The sequence below is a fragment of the Heptranchias perlo genome, chromosome 20 (genome assembly GCF_035084215.1).
Source record: "Heptranchias perlo isolate sHepPer1 chromosome 20, sHepPer1.hap1, whole genome shotgun sequence".
NCBI lineage: Eukaryota > Metazoa > Chordata > Chondrichthyes > Hexanchiformes > Hexanchidae > Heptranchias > Heptranchias perlo.
The window spans coordinates 13616370-13630937 of NC_090344.1; the positions used below are offsets into that span (position 1 = coordinate 13616370).

The window sequence follows — 14568 nt, forward strand, 5'->3', positions numbered from 1 at the left end:
CGCTACGAGCAGGATTCGAACCTACGCAGGAGAACCCCATTGGATTTCGAGTCCAACGCCTTAACCACTCGGCCATCGCAGCTATGAAATGATCTGACAGCTACTGCTACCAAAAGGGTGCAACCAGTGCAGAATTCGGTGCCACCCACAGCCGATCGGCCATCTGACAATCCATCCGATCACTTTTTCTCTTCTGATGTGCAGCAATGTGAAGTTGTACACTAACTATTTCATATCAACAATATTAGGCTCTCCTTTCCACATTCGTTTTCAATGTGCGACTTGTAATGCCAAGTGAGACTTTGCAGAATTAATTGCTCTAAAGTTACATTGTTGTCTCCCTCGGCATCCGCAGATTATCCACTCTCCCACAAGTCTAACAGTGACTACACTTCAAAAATACTTCATTGGTTGTAAAGCACTTTGGGACGTCTTGAGGTCGTGAAAAGCGCTTTATAAATACAAGACTTTCTTTCTTTTTATAGTGGAATAAAATTACTGATGTTTACACTGTGAGGACGAAGAGACATTAATGTGTAGACATTCGCTGCGAATTCATCATCTGGGTTAGATTTTTACTTTTCCTACCGTCTCAGTCATTCTATCTTTACCCTTCTCTGCTGGTGTCGCAGGTTCGATCAGCTTTGGCCGTTCAAGGCTGCCTGAGAAGGCCATCAGGGGGAAACACAGAGAGACAAAGACAGAGAGAGATAGAGAGATAAAAGTACAGAAAAAACCTAACATCAAGTTAGCAGAATTTAAGATGGAGATTGGGAATCATAGAAGCGTCACTGCACAGATGGAGGCCATTCGGCCCATCGAGCCTGTGCCGGCTCTCTTTCAGTGCAATCCAGATCGTCCCATTCCCCCGTTCTTTCCACGTATACCTGCAAATATTTTCCCTTCAAATACTTATCCAATTCCTTTTAGAAACCACGATTAATTTTGCTTCCACCACCCTTTCAGCCGATGCATTCCCGATTATATCTACTCGCTAGTTTAAATTTTTTTTCCTCATATCGCCTTTGGTTCTTTTGTCAACCACCGTAAATCTGCGTCCTCTGGTTCTCGACCCTTCCGCCAACGGGAGCAGTTTCTCTTTATTTACTTTATCTAAACCCGTCATGATTTTGAACACTTCTATCAAATCTCCACTCAACCTTCTCTGCTCTAAGGGAACAACTTCACCTTCTCCAGTCGACCCACGTAACTGAAGACCTCATCCCTGGAACCATTCCAGTTAATGTTTCTGCACCCTGTCTGAGGCCTTCACATCCTTTATAAAGTGCGGTGCCCAGTTTTGGACAGTTGTGGAATATTGTGAAGTTCCCTTCACATATCTTGATATTTGGCAAGAGACCACTGGGCTCCCAATTAAAAGGATCTGCCGCGGTGGAGTATCTCACTGAGGGAAGGAATTGCAGCCCGTTATCTCCAGATCATATTTATTTGAGCATTGAACAAATATTTACACAATAGCGCCGATAGCACGATTCCAACTTCTGCCGGAATACCCCGTTGGGTTTCAGATCTAACGTCTGAACCACGCGACTACCGCAGCTGCGAGCGCCTTTGATGCACGGCTGTTATTCAGAATGCACAGGGTACTCACAGGAGATTTGTGAGACTATATGTTCTTTCAGACAGGTTTCCAACTGGACACATGCAGCCGCGACCGTCCGGACGTTGCTGTTTCACTGGTAGAATTCTCACCTGCCACCCGAGGAGACGGGGATTGATTCCCGGCCGATTAAGGAGGATTTTCTTTCTGCACCTATGAGATCGCCTGAAAAGGGATACATTCACATTCAGCTTCAATCTGCACACCACGTTGAGACATTTTCCTTTCCCTATGTGGTGTTGCGTCGACAAACCCTCTGCATTCGAGCCACGAAACGTCAAACATGCTCTAGAATTAAGTCAATCCTGTATTCTGCAAAGCTGAAAAGATGTGAAAAATAAATGAATGAATCTCCACTGAAAATAGTGACACAGGAGGGCTCGTCCGGGATTTTGAACCGCGGACCTCTCACATATCAATTAGTGAAACGCCCAAAGTGAAAACCATAATCCGAGACCAACGAGCCGTCAGTAACACAGCCGTGCAACCAGTCGAAAGTTTCCCTGCTCCACACAACCGATCGCCTATCCTATTAGACCGCTCTGTCCATCCAATCATCGAATCATAGAATGGTTACAGCACAGAAGGAAGTCAATTCGGCCCATCCAGAACGTGCCATCTCTTTGTAAGAGGAATCCAGTTAGCCTCATTCCCCCGCTCTTTCCACGTGGCCCTGCAAATTTTTCCCTTCAAGTCGTTATCCAATTCCTTTTTGAAAGCCACGATTGATTCTGCTTCCACCGTTTCAGGCAGCACCTTCCAGATTATAACCTCTCGCTGCGTAAAAAAGTTTTACTCATTTCGCCTTTGTTTTTTTTTGCCAATCACCTAAAATCTGTGTCCTCTGGTTCTCAACCCTTCAGCCAATGGGAACAGCTTCTCTTTATTTACTTTTTCGAAACCCTTCATGATTTTGATCACTTCTATCAAATCTCCTCTCAACCGACTCAACCGACCACCTCATGAGTTCGATTCCAAGTCAAGGAATTAACTTTAGCAAGAGTTATGAAATTATTAAATTAATGACATGAAACTAATTAAACCCTATTGGTAGATGTATGACAGTTTTATTCACCATTAATCGAACGATAACTTTCTATTTCATACTGAAGGAGATGTTGACGTGGTTACCGAGAGACAGTCAAAACTTTAATCAGATTTTTATGCTTTGCAGATGATCAAATTTCATCATTTTACAGACTGTATCTTAAGGGTATGATTAAAAGTTCAGTGCAGCTGTTGTTAAATTTAAAATGAATAGGCAATTGTCGCCGTTGATCTCAGGAACGCCCAAACCGGTTCTACGATCAAGATGAAAGTAACGCAACGAGCAACATCTGATACAAAAATCCCCACCGTTTTGCTTTTCCAACATAAAGGGTGCGCCATTTATTCTCTGAACATAGGAACAGTCTGGTCTCGCTCACTACAGAAATCTCCATGTCACAGCGAACCAGCTCTCCTGCAGCGAGTGCGGCCTCCCTTCTGGCCTTTCCGGGGCTTGTCTGCCAAGGAGAATTGTGATATTCTTGCTTCCAAAACATACATTGAAACCCTGGAACTTTGAGGCGATGAATCCTGAGGAAAAATCAAATCAGAGCTCGAACCATCAAACTTCCGTGCAAACCGACAGCACCAACTAGACAGGCGAAGAGGTCACCTGCTAAACCAATAATTAATTGGGCTAAACTTTGAGTTTGCAGCGACCAATATAACAACTGCCTACAGTCAGTCCAAAATGAATGGTTGAAGCTTGTAGGAGTGAAAATCCAACCAGCCAGTCTTCACTCTTAAACCAGCAACTCTGAAGAAAAACATGCCGGAGAAATACTCGCTTTCAGTGCGGTGACACTGGGCCAGAGTAAAGCTCAGTTAATATGATTGGTGAGTGGCTGGAGGGTGGATTTCGAACTCCTGACCGACCGCACTGTGCATTTTCCAGATCTGCTTGGAGCACCAATCCCTTCAATTCATCACTTACAGGGACAATTCGATTCTCGGTTTCATTTCGCTGACGCTTGGTGAAATTTTACAAATTGGAAGCAATCAGTGTCAAAGCTAAACACGTCACCGACATGCTCACAGATACAAATCGGCCACACTCTGCTTCAGCTAGATGAAAGTTGAGAGCGATTTCACGGTCAAATATAATAGCTAACAAAACTTATTCAAAGAAAGTGCAGGTCGTTGAGATGCCTTTAAATTCCTGATTGTTCGCATTGAACTTCTTCCCATTGCGTTTGAGAGCCACGTGGGGCGATTTGGGGACTTCATTTCATTTTATGCAGAAGTTTCAGATGCAGTTCAAGGTCAAAAGTCCTGGGACCACTGTTGTTCACAATTTACCGGTGCTGGGACCACTGTTGTTCGCAATTTATCGGTTCTGGGATCACTGTTGTTCACAATTTATCGGTTCTGGGATCACTGTTGTTCACAATTTATCGGTACTGGGTTCACGGTTGTTCACAATTTATCGGTGCTGGGACCACTGTTGTTCTCAATTTGTCGGTGCTGGGTCCACTGTTGTTCACAGTTTATCGGTGCTGGCGCCACTGTTGTTCACAATTTATCGGTGCTGGGACAACTGTTGTTCACAATTTATCGGTAATGGGACCACTGTTGTTCACAATTTTGTCAGTGCTGGGACCACTGTTGTTCACAATTTATCGGTGCTGGGACAACTGTTGTTCACAATTTATCGTTGCTGGGACCACTGTTGTTCACAATTTATCGGTGATGGGACCATTGTTGTTCACAATTTACAAAAATAATTTAGTCATAGGAATCGGAAATACAATTTCAAAATTGACAGACAGCACATAATTGGGAGCTGTAGTTAATGCAAAGGAAAAATGCGAAAAATACAGGAAGACGTCAGTAAACTTGCAAAATGGGCGTGTAAATGGCAAATTAGTTTCAATATTTATTGTGTATTCCCTTGCCTTGTTTGCCCTCCCGAAATGCATTACCTCATTCTCCAGATTGAATTGCATTTGCCACTATTCTATCCACCTGTCCATTCTACTGATATCTTCCTGCAGTCCACAGCTTCCCTCCTCCCCATCAACCACACGACCAATTTTTGCATCTTCTGCAAAATTGTTAATAATACCCCGTACATTTAAATCCAAATCAATGATCTGTGCTACGAAAAGCAGCGACCTACTACGGATCCCTGCGGAACCCCACTCGAGACAGCCTTGCAGTCACAAAAACACCCATCGACCATTGCTTCCTGCCACTCAGTCAATTTTGGGTCAACTTGCCAATTTCCCTTGGATCCAATGGACTTTTACACTTTTGACCAATCTGCCATGTAGGACTTTGTCAAAAGCCTCGCGAAAATCTATGTAGACTACAAAAAACGCACTACCCTCATCCACCTTCCTTGATACCTCCAAAAAAATTCAATTCAAACGACCTTCCCTTAACAAATCCATGCTGACTGCCCTTCATTAATCCGTCCCTTTCTAAATGAAGATTAATACTTTCCCCCAGAATTGTGCTCAATACCGAGGTTAGGCTGACTGGCCTGCAATAATTCGATCTATTCCTTTCTCCCTTTTTAAACAACGGTACAACTTCAGCAGTCCTCCAATCCTCCGGCATCACACCTGCAGCCAGGGAGGATTGGGAAATGATGGTCAGATGGTCAGAGCCTCCGCTATTTCCTTCCTTGCTTCTGTTCACTGCTTGGGATGTATTTCATCCGGGCCTGGCGATTCAGGTGGAGTGATTTGGGGACTTCCTTTCCCTCTTTGCAAACGTTTGCACCGCAGGTCAAGATCACAAGTCCAGGTCCAAATGAGGACTACTTCCGGGTTTGAACCTGAAATCGTGAATGATACCACGACCCCAACGAGCCCAGAAACAAGAACGTGTCTTTCAATTAACGTGTTGCAGACACATTCTATGAGAGGTCTGTCTGTGCAATGAAAGGGCGTTTTAGAACACTCATTCGGTTATCCGTTTCCTCCTGAACAAACACCACAGTGTTATTTTGTCGCTCAATTCCACAAATTAGGTAAAATAACCAGCTGCACAAGGCACTGCTGGGAGTTGAACCCAGGATCTTCTGTTTACGAGACAGACGCTTTAACCAACTAAGCCACAGCTCCAATTGATGACACTTTGTCTCCACCTCCTCTCATTAATATCTATCAGCGACACTTCACTGTTGGGGGTTCAGGCCGTTTTATCTTTGTCTGTTTCGCTTGTCCGTTCACCTGTGCATTCCGACACTAACTGAATTTCTCGCTGTGTTTATCTTTGTGCATCCATCAGTGCGTTATTACACGGATGATTATGTGTGATTGTATTTGTTACATTAAATAAATTCGGGGATCAGACAATTCTCGCTCTGACATTGGAGAACTATTGAGCCGAACTTTACAGCGAAGTGTTGTTTATTGTGGTGCTGAAACTAAAAAAAAAGCGTAAGAGGAGCAAAAAGGGAAAAGGAGAAAAACTTGTGAGGGAAATTTAGGACAACTCTCAAGGTTTTTCCAAATATATTAAGAGAACGAAGGGAGGCTTGGAGTAATGTGGGCCGCTTGAAGACAGATGGAGGTGATATTGTAATTGAAAATCAGTAAATGGCAGAGTTGCTAAATTTTTACTTTGCATCGGTCGTCACAGAAATGGATGAGGCTAAAAGCAGAGACACTAGGAAAACTGTTAATAAATCAAGGGGTTTCCTTTTAGTAAAATAATGGCAATGGAGAAAATAATTAGGTTAAATATAGACAAATCTCCACGACCTGATGTTTACCATCCCAGGGGATTGAAAGGAACAAGTGAGGAAATTGTACATGCTTTCGTCATGATCGATCAAAACTCTCTTGATTTAAGAATTGTTATTTAATGAAGCGCATCTTGATTGGAGGCTTCTGTTTGAGAAAGATCTCGAAGTGATAACTGAGAGACCGAAAATGAAGCTGTTTGGCAGGAGCGCTGATGCTGTCGGTTGTTCGCTGCTCTCGTGTTGCACAATTATTGAGCGTGCGTTACTTATTTATAGCAGTATGGGCTCCAGAAATGAACAGGTTGTGAGTTCGAGCGTCTTCTAAAACAATCAAACCTTTTACTCCGAACATTTTGACTGGAGTTCAAGGTACAACTGGTATGTTCCATAACGCATCTACTTCTTAGTGTTCCCATGGGAGCTCTTGGGTTCCTCCGGCCTGCCGTCTTGCAATAGCAGGTGCCAGTTTACTTGTTCATAGGGGGAGAGGGGACTTTTTGCGGCAGCTCATATGGCAAAGGGGCCGGTACGAGATCTTTAAATCTAAAGAACCAAACAAACAATTCTTCTTTTCGTTAAGCCGATATTCATCGGTTGGAAGTTTCGTGTTGGCAAAATTTGGAAGGGAAATATGCTGCCTGGTTTCACTGTGTCACGGGTGAAATTATTCAGCTCACAGATGTTAATACGCTGAAAGGTCGAGAGGCCTTTTCCAGCTCCCGTGTGGGACAAGTTCAGCTTTTGTGCCGCTGGGTAAAGTGTTATTTTAATTGGTGCTAACGAATGACAAGACATTTGGCACAAACAAGAAGAATTGTAAACTCACGAGTTCACTGTCCATGTTTCTTACATCATGTTCAACAGGAACAAGGATTCTCCTCAACATGTTGCTGAGAATTTTATAAAACGGACCTCACCCTTGCTTGACGGCTGCAGGGATGATTCAGAGGCCTCCCATGAATATGCACGATGGGAGCGTATGTAGTATCGAGCCTGGGTAGCTCAGTCGGTAGAGTATCAGACTTTTAAAGTGGGCAGTGAGTTGAAGGTCCAGCGTTTAACTCCCTGTCCAGGCTCCAAATTTCGGAATAGCTGACAAGCTGTCACTTTGCAGCGGGACCTGCTCTGTGTTGTCAAAGTTTCGGAAGTATCCTTTTTCCCAGTGTGGGCAGTAATGTGTTGTCTGAAGCGGTTCCCCATCAGGAATTCTAGTTCACTATATTAATTTCGCAACACTCATTAAACTCTGTAAAAAAGACGAATGCTTGTTCAAATCGCCATGAATCAACCAGTAACTTTCTGTTTCCGGCTGAATGAAATGCTAACTTTTTTATGCTCTCATTCACCAGGCCGAAATTAGAGAGTTCAGAGGGGAAGAGAAAAAGGAAATGAGAGGCAAAGAGAAATATGACTATGGACTGACGGCCAACATAAAAGGGAATCCAAAAGTCTTCTGCAGGCATGTAAACAGTAAACGGGTAGTAAGCGTAGGCGAGAGGCGGATTCGGCCCGATCAAGGAGATCTACTCATGGAGGCAGAGGTACCAAATGAGTACTTTGCATCTGCCTTTACCAAGGAAGAAGATGCTGCCAGAGTCTCAGCAAAGGAACTTATAGTTGAGATCCTGGATGGTCTAAAAATTGATAAAGAAGAGGCACTTGAACGGCTGGCTGTACTTAAAGTAGGTAAATCACCTGTTCCGGATGGGATACATGCGAGGTTGCTGAGGGAAGTAAGGGTGGAAATTGCAGAGGTACTGGCCATAATCTATCAACATCCTGAGATATGTGGGTGGTGCCAGAGGACTGGGGAATTGCAAAGGTTGCACCCTTGTTCAGAAATGGGTGCACGGATAAACCCAGCAAATATAGGCCAGTCAGTTTAACCTCAGTGGTGGGGAAACTTTTAGAAACGATAATCCGGGACAGAATTAACAGTCACTTGGTCGAGGGTGAATTGATTAGGGAAAGCCAGCACGGATTTGTTAAATACAAATCGTGCTTAACTAACCTGTAAGAGTTTTTGATGAGGTAACAGAGAGGATAGATGAAGGCAATTCAGTTGATGCGGTGTATATAGACTTTCAAAAGGTCTTTGATAAAGTGGCGCATGGTCGGCTTATCATCAAGAAAGTGACAGGAAACAGAGATTACTGGGGAACGGTTCTTTTTCGAACTGGAGAGAGTTGTACAGTGGTGTTCCCCAGGGATCAGTGCTCGGACCACTGCTTTTCTTGATATATATCAATGACTTGGACTTTAGTGCACAGGGCACAATTTCAAAATTTGCAGATGAAACAAACCTTGGAAGGGTAGTAAACAGTGTTAAGGACAGTGATAGACTTCAAATGACATAGAAAGGCTGGTGGCATGGGCGGAGACGTGGCAGATGAAATTTAACGCTGAAAAATGCGAAGTGATACATTTCGGTTGGAAGAACGAGGAGAGGCAATATAAACTCCAGGGCACAAATGTGAAAGCGATCCAGGAACAAAGAGAGGTTCATGTGTACAAATAGTTGAATGTGGCAGGGCAGGTTGAGAAAGCGGTTAAAAGCATTCGGTGTCCTGGGCTTTATAAATAGATGTTTCGAGTGCAAAAGTATAGAAGTCAGGATGAAACATTATAACACACTGGTTCGAACACAACTGAAGTATTGTGTCCGGTTCGGGACACCGCACTTCAGGAAAGATGTGAAGGCCTTGGAGGGGGAGCAGAAAAAAATTACCAGCATAATTGCAGGGATGAGGGACTTTAGTTACGTGGTTAGACTGGAGAATCTGAGGTTGTTCTCCTCGGAAAAGAGACGGTTCTGTGGAGATTTGATCGAGGTATTCAAAATCATGAAGGATCTCGACATAGAAGATGGAGAGAAACTGTTCCCATTGTCGGAAGGGTCAAGAACCAGAGGACATCGGTTTAAGGTGATTGGCAAAATAACCAAAGGTGACATGAGGAAAAACTTTTTCACACAACAAGAGGTTCGGATCTGGAATGCACTGCGCGAGGGTGTGATGGAGGCAGATTCAATCATGGCCTTCAAAAGGGAACTGGATAAGTACTTGAAAGGACAAAAAATGCAGGGCTTCGGGGAAAGGCGGGGGAGTGTTTCTAGCTGGATTGCTGTTGCAGAGAGCGAGCACGGACTCGATGGGCCGAATGGCCTCTTTCCGTGTTGTAGCCTTTCCATGATTCAACTCAATGTGCATGAGGCGATGCAAAGGGAACAGAGCGTGCCGCAAATCGACACACCTCTCAGTATCCTCCCAAGCAATGTAGTTTAAGAGCAAATAATTCTGAAACGTCTCACTTGACAACTCAAGTCGTACACTCGAAACCAATTTGGTGAAGGGAGACTAATATTGGTGATTGGAAATATTTGGTGTGCAACTTGATATTGATGGACACCGGAGCAGAAAACGAGATTGGATGCACAGACGTGGTCTGAAAGGATGGCCGATCGGCTGTGGGAGGCAACGAACTTTTACACTGGCTGCATAACTGAAACAATAGCGGGTCGTTGGTCTAGGGGTATGATTCTCGCTTCGGGCGTTTCATTGAGTGATATGCGAGAGGTCCCGGGTTCAAATCCCGGACCAGCCCTCCTTTTAGTGAAAAGTCACCAATTGGCTTCTGACATCTTTTCAGTGTTGCTGTTGGTTGAACTGAATGAAATCCAGAGCATGTTTGAGCTCCAGTGGACTCAATGCCGAAGTTTCGTCGGCGCAACACACGTGAAGGAAATAAAATGTCTCAAGATGATGAGGAGATTGAAGCTGAATTTGGATTTTTCCCAATTCAGGCGGATATTAGATGACGGGATAGAAAGTCACATATCCAAGTTTGCCGATGACACCAAGATGGGCAGCATTGTAAGCAGTGCAGATGGAAACATAAAATTACAGAGAGGCATTAATATAATAAATGAATGGGTAAAATTGTGGCAAATCGATATCAATTTAGTCAAGTGTGAGGTCATCCACTTTGGACCAAAAAGGATAGATCAGAATACTTTGTAAATGGTGAAAAGCTCGAAACAGTGGAGGTCCAAAAAGACTGATGTGTCCATCTACATACATCATTAAAATGTCATGGACAGGTACAAAAAATAATCAAAAATGTTAATGGAATGTTGGTCTTTATATCTAGAGGACGAGAATACAAGGGGATAGGCATTATGCGACAGCTATACAAAGCCCTGGTTAGACCACACCTGAAGTAATGTATTCAGTTCTGGGTAACGCACCAAAGGAAGGATATATTGGCTGTGGAGTGAGTGCAGCGTCGATTTACTAGAATGTTACCTGGACCCCAAGGGTTAAAATACGCGGAGAGATTACACAAACTAGGGTTTACCTCGAATTTAGTCGATTAAGGGCTGATTTGATCGAACTTTTCAAAATATTAAGGGGAACTGATGGAGTAGATGGAGAAAAACTATTTCCGCCGGTTGTGGTGTCTAGGACTAAGGGACATAGCCTAAATATTAGGGTCAGGACTTTCAGGAGTGAAGTTGGGAAACACCACTGCAAGCAAAGGGAGGGAGAAGTTTGGAACTCTCTTCCGCAAACGGCAGTTGATGCGAGCTCAATTGTTAATTTTAAACCTGAGATTGATCGATTTTTGTTAACTGAAGTTATTAAGCGATCCGGGGCTAAAGCGATTATATGGAGTTCGGTCACATATCAGCCATGATCTGTTTGAATTGCGGAACAGGCTCGAGGGGAGAAATGGCATACTTATATTCCTCAGCTCCTCATTGGTGAGAATGATTCTGCATTGGCCGGAAATCGAACCAAAGTCTCCCGCATCAGAGGTGAGAATTCGACCCCTGCACAACCAATGCGCGCGTTCTTAATAGCGGCAAGTGTCCATTTGGAATCCGATCTGAACGAACATGCTGTTTACAGCTGCGGTGGCCGAGTGTTTAAAGCGTTGGACTCAAAATTCAATTGAGGTTTTCCTGCGCAGGTTTGAATTCTGCTCGCAGAGCAACTGTTTAAAGATCACTTCAGTGCTGAAATAGATTAATTGGAGTTAATTGACCGCATTTATCTCTCTCCCAGAATGAGAGATTCGACAGCGTGTCCGGTGCTTTTAATTCGTGTCAGATCTTCTCTTGCAAGATTTCAAGACCAGACCAGGAATCTCTCCCAATCAGGAACTTAAATTCTGCTCGTTTGCAAAACCTGACATTTCCACTCTTCATTTTCTTTGCCTGCATCTCTCTATCTCTCCCTGTCTCTGTCTTTTGTCTCTCTGTGTTGTCCCCGATGGACTTCTCAGGCTTCGTTGAACGGCGAGAGCTGATCTAACCGGCAATAATATCAGAGAATGTGAAAGAAAAAAAAGACGGAGACAGTAGGAAAAGTAAAGGTGCAACCCAGCTGATAAATTCGTAGCTAATGTATCCACATTCATGGATCTTCGCTCTCATAGTGAATGAAAGCAACAATTTGAGTAAAGTGTACTTATGGTGGAGTGTAAACTATGACGATGCCGAGACAGACGACAATGTAGTTTCAGAGTAATTCATTCTGTAAAGTGTTACTTGATAATACAAGTCATACATTCAAAACAAATTTGATATTGTTGAAATGATCTAATTAGTGCAGAACCTGCCATTGTTCCACATCGTATATCGTACAAGAAAGCGGGATTGTATGGACATGGTGTTCTGAAAGGATGGCGGATCGGCTGCGTCGCAGCGAAATTTTACAGTGACTGCACGGCTCTGTTGCGAGTTGATCTTTGGTTCTGATTTTCTCTCAGGGAGTTTCATTGGTTCAAATCCCGGATGAGCCCAGTTGTGTCCCCATTTTTAGTCAAATATCACCAATTGGCTTCTCATTTCCTTTCAGCGGTGCAGAAGGCAGATTTGACTTATCTCCAGCCGAGCATGTTTGAGCACCAGAGGAGAGAATGCAGAGGGTATGTCCACGAAAGACACGTGGATGAAATGAAGATAATCTTTCAAGAAGTTGTACAGATTGAAGCCGGCACATGAATTTATCCCAATTCAGGCGATTTCATGGGTACAGATACAAAAGGTAAAGGAAGCTGCATTGGACTGCAACCAAACCCCTGGTTTCCCACCGGCAGGCGAGGGTTCTGCACTGAACCACCAATGCACGCATGGCTGCAGTTTGCACGTGTAGCGTTGGATAAAAGTCTGGAACATGCAGTCTGGTAGAGTTCCTGTGATAAGCCTGCGCAGTCTGCTCTACAGCCGCGTGCTACCCGTGGGTGACCAAACGAGTAGGTCAAGCATGGTCTTGAAATTCACTGAGATTCGAAATCACTTCACACCGCCACTGTAAAATGGTTAAATAAATAACAGCTGTAGTTTCCAAGCAATGTTTACTTCTCTCAGAAATAAAGTTATAATCCAGCCCGATGTGCATCTCACGACATGAGACGAATTTCCTTTAAGCTGCAGCTTAAATTCTGCTCAATCACAGAATTGGAAATTTAGACTATTTTTCTTTGCATGTATCTCTCTATCTCTGTCTGCGTTTCTTCACTTTCGGTGTTGCTCCCTAATTGACTTATCAGGCTTCCTTCAACGGCCAGGTCTGGAAACCCGGGATGGGAAAAGGCTGTCGGTTCTTCGTCCAATTGTTGGATTTCGATGGGATGAGTTTTGCTATTTTCAGTCTCCGTTTTCGGGAAATATAAACCCAGATGGGTTTTCACCTCCTCGGGTCCCGACACCTTCGAGTAATGGGAATTAACCCGATCTATCGTTCGGTCTTAATATCTGTATTCTCATTCTTTAACAATAAAAATACGGGGTTACAGTTATTTTCAGGACACATTTTAGAAATTAACACATAACAGACTTATTCGAAAACTAGAAGCACGTGGGATTAAAGGGCCGGTGGTCACGTGGGCAAGTAATTGGCTGAGGGATCGGAGGCAGAGATTAGTGGTGAACGGATGTTTTTCTGACTGGGGAGAAATATGCAGTGGAATCCCCCAGGGGTCGGGATTAGGGCTATTGCATTTCTTGTTATATATAAATGACTGGGATGTGGGAATCGGGAGTACAATTTCGAAGTTTGCGGATGATACATAACTTGGCAACGTAGTAAATCGTGAGCAAGATAATAGCAGACTTCAGGATGAAATGGATAGACTGGTGAAATTGGCGGTCACGTGACAGATTTAACGCCGATCAGTGTGAAGTGATGCACTTTTGGAAAAAGAACATGGAGAGGCAGTATAATCTAAATGGAACAAATTATGGGGGGTTGCAAGAGCAGAGGGACCTGGGGGTTCATATTCATAAAACAAGGCAAGTTGATCAGGTGGTTCAGAAAGCGTATGGCATACTTGGCTTTGTAAACAGGGGCATTGAATACAAAAAAAAAGGAAATTATACTAATCCTTACAATCAGTGGTTCGGCCTCAGCTGGAGTATATTGTACAGATCTGGGCACCACACTTTAGGATAAAAAGGCATTGAAGAGGATTCAGAGCAGGTTGACCTGGATGTTACCAGGGATGAGGGACTTCAGTTATATGGAGAGATTGGAGAAGCTGGGATTATTCTCCTTGCAGCAGAGATGGTTAACGGGAGACCTAATAGAGGTATTCAAAATAATGAGGGGTTTTGAAAGAGCAAGTAGGGAGAAACTGTTTCCTCTGGCAAGTGGGTCGGTAAACAGAGGTCACAGATTTAAAATAATTGGCAAAAGAACTAGAGGGGAATTGAGGAGAATTTTTTTCACACAGAGGGTTTGATAAGATCTGGAACGCACTTCCTGAAAGGGTGGTGGAAGCAGATTCCATAGGATCATTCAAAAGGCAATTGGACATAATTGAAGAGGACGAATTTGCAGGATTATTGGGAAAAATCTGGGGTGTGGGTCTAATTTGGACAGGTCTTCGAAAAAGCCGGCACTGGCACGACGGCCGAATGGCCTCCTTCTGTGCTGTAAGATTCTATGATTCTATGATTACCTTCTGAATCATTGCAATTGAAGCTATTCAGTGTTGAGCAACGAAGAAAATTATAACCGTGATATTCTGCTTCTCCATTCCCTTATGAATATCGCAGATTATAATGTCCAGGCGGGGGTGGGTCTGAATGGGGGATAGAGTGCGGAGATTGGAATTTAATCCGAGCAGAATGAACTTGGTCTCATCACTTTTTGTTATTTTTCCGACCAGTTGCCCGAAGCAGGCGGTGAACCGTTTT

The 14568-nt window shown here is 43.7% G+C and overlaps 2 non-coding genes across 2 annotated transcripts; both read right to left on the reverse strand.

Annotated features, from left to right (window-relative positions):
* On the reverse strand, positions 1-82 carry trnas-cga (transfer RNA serine (anticodon CGA)). The gene has a single exon. It is a non-coding gene; the product is annotated as a tRNA-Ser (tRNA).
* Positions 83-5665: 5583 nt separating this feature from the next.
* trnat-cgu (transfer RNA threonine (anticodon CGU)) lies at positions 5666-5739 on the reverse strand. Its single transcript has one exon. It is a non-coding gene; the product is annotated as a tRNA-Thr (tRNA).
* Between the last annotated feature and the right edge of the window lie 8829 nt (positions 5740-14568).